An 8,273-nucleotide genomic window follows, 5' to 3' on the forward strand; every position below is an offset into this window, starting at 1 on the left:
CTCGTGTTTAGGCTGCTTGACTTTGAACCCAACCACCAGAACCCACACCTCTCATTTCTTTACTAGTTTAGTAAAAGCTAAAAGGTATGTCACAGCCTTTACTTCCCTTAGATTAAGATTGATCATCAGAATCTAATGCGAAGCATCTAGCTAAGACACTCTTAGCCAACCCCGGCTCGTAAAACCCCTCGAACCGGGCAATCAATTGAGGGTGGCTACATGGAATTTCCAACTCTGGAATTAGAAATTGTCTTCAATACTTGTTACGAGTAAATTGCTCTGAACTAGGGTAACATGCATAGTCTAAACTCATGGTTCTTTTCTACAACTAATTTTTGGAAAATGATTGCATGACGGTCACACTGTGCATGATCGTGTGACCGTGTTATGCTTATCTCAAAAAATTTCACAACTTTTTTATTTATTTAATGTTATGTGCCAGCCACAAATTCTTTTGTGGCCGGCATTGGACCATCCACTGTTAAAACGACAGTGGACAGTCAGCCTAACAAGGCTCTTAATTTTTCGGCCTGGCTCTATTTCCGCTCCTTATAATCTATGTGTCAAAGAAGCTTTTCATGTAGAATTATTCAGTATTGAAAGGGGAAAAGGCAAAAGAAAAGTTACACATTTAGGTGTGTAGTTTGTCAAGGGCACGTCGCTTTTGAAACTGGTGTGGCTGCAAGTTGAGCCAATCCTTTGGCAAAGTCTCCCCTCCATATCCTCCTGTTTCTTATTCCCATGGCCTGCGCGTCTCCTTAAATTATGCCCACACCCGGTGGTTGCGACCTATAATAGATCAGAACTTAATTTAGTTTAAGAACTCGGAATCGGTATTCGTATGTAAGCACGGCATCACTGACGCTCCACCTGCTGTTGGACCGTCAGCCGACGATGGCGAAAGGAGGGAAGAGAACATTATACCGACGATCGGGGCGGGATACGTGATTGAAAAAGTCCGCAGTCCTCATTGTGTTGGGTCACTCGACTTTTTTCTAATCCCCGTTGTTATGGAGGCACAGCATTTGGAAGATCCAGATGACATGACACGGCATGTGTTTTTTCCTTAATGATAGAGTCAAACGCAATAGGTAAGGTAATGTAAGAAGAGCCGAACCCGCAGCCCCCGACAAAAACACGAGATGAGGAATCAAGAACGAGGAGGGGGACTCTGTCTTTCTTTCGAGCAAGCAAGTCGTTCGTTTGGTGACCATATCGCCAATAGCTTATTGGGTCTTCCTTTTGTTATAAGTTTATTTCTTATTTGACGAAAAAGTTTTCTCAAGATCCGAGCGTAAATACCCAGGAAACAGCTGCAATATCATATCGTGTTTGGTGATATTCCTTCCTATCGGCTTCAGGTAGCGGTAAGGAAAAATACTATTTTGGAAACATGAGGGTCCGTAGTGTCATAAAGAAACATACGAAGTCCTTGTCGTTTCTAACATTGCAAACTCTAGTGTGTTACTTAAGAACTAGCCGCGGAGACCTGGATTGGAGAGAAAACAAATGATTTATAGGCAGATCAACGCGGAGAAATTAGGTTACACCAACCGCATTCGATACGAAATGTCATGAACCACGAGAACGCCGAGTTCGATAGGAATCTCCTGCTCCGACCCTCGAGACCAGATCTCGATTTACATGTTCGCTTAAGGTTCAACATTTGGGAAGTTTAGTTATCCGGGTTATTTCCGTGTGGGCGCATGTGCAACCTCTAGATCGTGGACTTTTGAAAATGAGGTTGCTATCCACGGTCAAGATCCGTCGAGACACTGAAAGGAGCGCCGTGCGGAACATGCCGATGATCTTCGTCCTCGTCGTGGGTCTCGCGGGTACACTAGCCGAGCCTCCACACCCGCACACCCGAATCAGAAGACCAACAAAAAAAAAGAAAAGGACGGAGTGGGACTCTTACAACAAGTAGGTCTTCGTGGAAGTCGTGGAAACACGAAGCAAGCAGGGAAATTCCCAGTCGTTTTCTCAGTTCTTTCGGCGTCCACACGCAGGGGAAAGAGACGAGAGGGGACTCTTACCGAGTCTTCTGGTCCTTCAACTCAACCACCAGGATCGCAAGACTTAACCAACGATTCCGTGTCTGGCTTGGCTCATTCTTTTATTTTCAAACAAACGTGACTGCCTCAAAATGCGCCCAGCTGCTTATTCCCCAAGAGGAAGCTTTCAAAAGTATTTTTTTTTTTTTTTACGTAGAGTCTATCTCATCTGATATCTTATGCAAACTTCGAGACCAAAATGAAAAAAAAATAAAAGCACAAAAATAAAAGCAGCAGTTAAATGTCTACTAAGGTAGATTTATTGGTAACTCCCCGCTTAAAAATCCTCATCTCTCTCGATAATATTTCTAGCTACTATTGACGAGAAAGTCCATATTAAATGGACAATTGCTAGGTCGAATAACATCTACCGACCTTGTGAATCTTGTGAGAGGCGAACCATCTAAAACCCGGTCGGTGCGGCTCGGATATTGAGTCACACCCGAAGGAGCTTGGTGTTTTGTGGATACAATCGACTAAAGTTGCACGGATTTCAATTGAGATGTCCTCTGATTTTGACTTTTGTTCCATTGGCCATGAAGGGTAATCTTCGAACGTACGCTTCATTTTCGGAGAGGAGGATTTCTTTTGTGGTGGAGGGTGGATGTTTTCTCGATCACGAGAAGCTAAAGGACAAAGCAACGACAGGTTCGCAGCTTCTGGGGGACGACCCATGGGACCGTTCGTTCATGCGGTCATTCGTGCCTTCGACATTTCGTGGCCTACTTCAGACCTTGTGGTGTTGCACATGAACGTACTTTACTTCGTCTCCTCCTCCTCCTCGTTTTCCACGAGAAAGAAAACACGGTGAATCGCTTTCGCTCTCCGGTGACACGTTGAGCTTGAAGTCAGAAGAATCGTGGCCAGAGAAATCCAGAAGTATTTCTTTCTTTAATCCGTTTACACCACAGGGGTCAAAAGACTTTGGCCGGTGATGCATCCTAACTACTACGAGATGCGGATGGGCCCTGATGAAATACATCGGCACCCCTGGCGAAAGTTTTAAATCATCCGAGTTTGCAACTCCTTCTGTGATTATTGTAATAGATGCCTGATACTTAAGAGAAGCGGTTGGATGCATAACATAATAGGGATTTTTGATGTAGTTGCAAGGATAAGCTCCTTTTTTCGAAAATTAGGACGAGTTACTTCACGCCACTCCCGCTGCTTCATTCATTTGCTTGATTAAGCTTAATATATAGACGCAGTCTTTAATTTATCGCGAGAAAAATAGTTTGCATCTAAATCATAAAAATAAATAATAAGTAATTATAAATTACTATGGGATCCACTCCCTTAAAATTTTTGGGCTCCCAACATAATATGACTCTCATAATGACCCAAAACCCGTTATGCTCGCCAAACCCTTAATGATATATCTTAGTAGACAGGGAGATCATGCTTTGGCAATGAATTTATTATATTCATGGTGAATCATTCAAACGAATATGACAAGGATCCGATATCACAACCTACTCCGCGAGAAGCGTGTGGTACTGTTGATGCCTTAATTGACTTTCGTGATACTGTTCATTTTGTCGATAAATTTTAAGTGCATAGTCTGTATATTCCTTTCCAACTCAATTCATGTGCATCCCCGTTGATGAGATCTTCGGTCAACTCTCGTTACAATTATTATTAGAGAATCCACAGTTATAAACGTGGGTTGTGTATTAAAAAGTCAAACTGCTCGAGCTGTGCACCACATAAAGATTAAGGGAGAAGATATATCTCAAACAGAGAGGAAAAAAAAAAGTTAAAATTGGGGTGGTGTAGCCGTAGGGGACTGAAAAAGAAGGCAATGAATAGATAGTGGTATGATGGCCGATGGGAGCAAAATTTTTGTGCTTTGGCGACCAATCAAAAGTTGGTGAAGTCGTGGGGCTTTTGCAATGGGGTTTTGTTTTTTTATTGGATAGATGATTGAGGCCTTTTTTTCAATTGGTTCTTGCGCTCAACTGGCATACAGAAGTTGAGAAATGATTTGAAACCATAAACTAAAGAAGGAGAATCAGAAAACCAGGGTTTGTTCGGTAGAGGCCGACACATGACACCTGACAATTAATTGATTTATTTGCAGTTCCTTCCAAGTGACGCACGCATTCACATTTTAATTTTGGACACCATGCGCATGGCAAGGTTATGCGTGTTGGAATAGAGCTTGCAAGAGCTCTTTTCGAGCATTATTTTGCATACCGCCTACGTCATATTGAGAAAAACGGACCATCAACTCGTGGCATGTATCGAGAAAAGGCTCCCTATTCTTGGTGCTAGCAGAGAAAATGTCAAACAATAATCGATCACCCCCCAAGGCGCTGACAAAAGGTTCAGGACTGAAGGTTTAGAACTGGATGTCAGAATAGACCTCGCAAGAGCTCTTTCCATAGCATTATTTGCATATCACCTACATCATATTGAGAAAATCTGCCATTGACTTGTGGTATGCATCAAGAAAATGTCTCCCTATTTTTGGCGCTAGTAGAGAAAGGGTGAACGATACTCAAATCACTCCCCTTTGAACTTCCTTAGCTATCTCCTTTGTTTTAAGATGGTAATGGACAAGTCTTATTTATCACTCTCTCAAGATAAAAATAATAACAACAATAATTGACCCTGACTCTCGTTGAATGAATTTTCACACATGTACATATAGTTTGGTCTATACCGAGAAAATTATCAAAAAAGTCCTAACCCTTTTGTATTTGTGTCCATTCGGTCCATCAAGCTAATTTTGATCGAAGATCGCTAACGTGTGTTAGATATATTATATATATATTAGGACTAGAGTTTTTCCTTTAATATATGTATTTACGTTTATACCCTTCTTTGTATGTATGCTTATATCGGCCTTGTGCCTAATTGTAAATCAAGCATTCCATTATTCACTTCTCTAAATCTAACAACATGAACGCCAACATTTGTTTGTGGTACGATCAGGATCGACGTGAATAATTTTTAATAATATTTATATATATATATATTTTTTCAAACTTTTTGTTTATTTTTTTGGCTTTCTTTCTCTTCCTTTTTCTTTTCCTTCGCTTCTTCATCTAGCCAATTGCCGGACCTCTCTAATGGCCGCCGATCGTCCAGAGTCAAAGTGCCTTCGATTTCGAATTCGCCGGCCTCGGGCAAGCCTAGACGAATCAAATAATTTGTTTCCACCCTCAAAGTTACTGTACACAAGAGATGCTGCAATACATTGGGGCTCCTCTCAAATTGCGAGGTACGGTACAACTCATCAATAATTCTCACACGACCATTCCCGGATTGATCGATCATGGAAGAATTGAAAGGTGTCCACTGATGCAGAGTGCTTCGTGGCATCATTTCCCGGGACGGCCCTTCCACGCCGAATGCTCGATATGGTTGCCGTGATGGCGATAGCTCATACCGTAAATCCAGTCACTGGGATAGGGCCCCTTACACTTTTCGGAGTCGCATCAATGTCAGGTTCGGACGTGAGCCATACGCAGTTTTCCCTCCACCACAACTTTTCATGGAATTGCGATTCCTCTGTCTTTTCTCTTCGGGTACCGTACGACATACCGAACGAAAAATATCTCTTTCACCATCTTTTGCTACTGCTCTTTTCATCTTTGCACAAGGCCATGCTGTCGGGCCCTCTCCGTCTCTCCGGTTAATCCGATAAGCATTCGCATATTTGCTGGCTAAAGCACGTTATAAGTATCAAAATTTATGTACTATGTTTATTTTAATACCAAAATTTTCAAAATAATCACTTAAATATTAAATTTTTTGAAAAACGTTTACTTCAATACCAACTTTGATTTGGACTAACGTGATTTGCGGAAAATCCGACGTCCCCGGTTTTTCTAATTAATATTTGAGTTGAGTGGCTCGCTGAAGTTGGTACTAAAGTGTGCGTTTTTTGAAAAATTTGACACTTATGCAATCGTTTTGAAAGATTTGATATTGAAGTGATCGTTTTCTAAAAAAATTGACATTTAACTAATCATTTTAGAAGTTTTGGCATTAAAATGTGTGTTGTACATAAGTTTTGACACTTATAATGTACTTAAGTCCATTTTTGCTTGTGCATTATGCCAAGAACCTAGTTTATACTAGTCCTTTTGCATATGCATTTGCAATAGATTTATAAGAGACCATCCATCTAACTGATGTTTGCATAAACTCGTTGAGACGGAACATTAAATCATTCTCCATCGATCACTGAGTTTATGTGTGTGTTTTTACATTATTTTGAACAGTGAAATAATTCAGAAAACAGATTTTCTAGTTAGGCATGTCGGATTTTGTTCAACCAAGGATTGGTAATACAACATATTCTCTTCTATCATTAGGCGCGATGGATTCCTTATTGTGAAGCAAATGTTCTTTATAGTCTTCCTTGTTGAGAAGCAAATGCCCTTTATAGAGTAGTCTTATGACCCGACATGTCTAGATTTGTATTGTGTACTTCAACACTATTCATGGACACATTGAAGTCATGAGAATAATGGGAAAATTAAGCAAAAAAAAATACCAAACTCATCATATGGTGACCAATTTAGTCCCAACCTTTTGAATTGTGTCAAATTAGTTATAAATCTTTTGACAATTTGCCAATTAGTCATTTCAGCCAATTTTAGCTAGAAATGATTGACATGACGGTTTAGTCAATGCCGGTTCTCCTACATGGCACCGTCGGTGTTGACGTGGACATTTTTTTTGAATTTTCAGATATTCTTTTTTTCCTTTCCTTTTTCTTTTTTCTTTTTCCCTCATCCCTCCTTCAGCCGTCACCAGGACCATGCTGATTACCAAGAGAGGTTGTTGGTCACCGGTGAGGGGTCCCTGCCGACCTCAAGCCATGGCCACCCTCGCCTGTCCTTGGGGAGGGTTACCCTTGCCCGCCCAAGCAAGGGGGACCCTCGCCAAATTGTACGATGGAGGCTATTACCTAAGGTGCCACCAACGATTGACAGGGCTAGCAATAGCTAGCGCAGGGAAAAAGAGAAAAAACAAACAAAAGAAGATAATTATTTTCATAAATTTAAAAAAGTAGAAAAAAATTACTTATGTCAAGATCGACCATGTTACGTAAAACGGTAGATGTTGACTAGATCGCCACATCGTTGATTTGGCCGAAAGGACTAACTTAGCAAATTATAAAAAGGTTTATAACTAAATTGGCACAAAATTAAAAGGTTTAGGATTAAATTGATAAATGGTCAAAATATTCAGGATTGAATTAATGTAATCGAAAAATTAGAAACTAAATTGACCGCCATACAATAGGTTCAGGGATTTTTAGGACATTATTTTATAAGAATAAACGAGACCTTCAAGTCAAAGGACCTCGTACCAACATTTAATTATTCTGACAGATTTTTTTGGGTTGTCCAGCTCAGCATTTGTCATCCACAAATGCTTGTATATTCACCAGATATCATACATGCAGGTGCAATACACAACCCCTTGTTTATAGGCATCATGCCCGATTGTGCTTCCAAGTTATGAGGATCGGATAATAAGAGTATCATTCCCTCTCATAATGCTCTCTATCGATCTCTCTACACAATATCATCTCGGATGATTTCTGTAATATCCGAAATATGCATGTCAGCAAATTTATCGACTATATAAAGCACGTAGCTCTCCCTTTTTGGCAATGGAAAATCCAAGATTCCGCGGCTTTACGGCGGTGCACTAGTATTGGGTCATCGATGTCGAAAGCCTAGAGGTTGTCGATTAGCTGACCCTAACTTACCTAATGTCCGTTTGGAGCATAACTTGATAAAGTATTTCTAATTTCATATATAGTTAGCATGGTTGGCGTGATGATGCACCGATCCAGATATTTAAGAGGGATTAGGAATCGTAACCACCTTTGTATTTTAGAAAACAGAATCATTTTTTATTGGCTCCTCTAACCATTTGATTCTTGCATTATATAACAAATGAATGCGCAAACACCATTATTTAATGATTGGGTTACTTAGAGAGAGCGGGTCTTAAATGGGTTACTTAGAAACTTAATGGGTTTTAAATATATCATAAATGATTTAGTTAAGATGACTATCTAAAGTAAGTCACAAATAGATTTTCCGAATATTTTTTAGAAATCAATTATTTAATGATTTGTTATTTTATCTTATTATATATATATATATATATTTTTTTTTTTTCCTTTTTCTTTTTTCTCCTTCTCCTCCTACCTTCGTCACGACGGGCCGATGATCGCCACCGGTAAAC

This window comes from Rhodamnia argentea, chromosome 2 (genome assembly GCF_020921035.1).
Source record: "Rhodamnia argentea isolate NSW1041297 chromosome 2, ASM2092103v1, whole genome shotgun sequence".
In the NCBI taxonomy this organism is placed as follows: domain Eukaryota; kingdom Viridiplantae; phylum Streptophyta; class Magnoliopsida; order Myrtales; family Myrtaceae; genus Rhodamnia; species Rhodamnia argentea.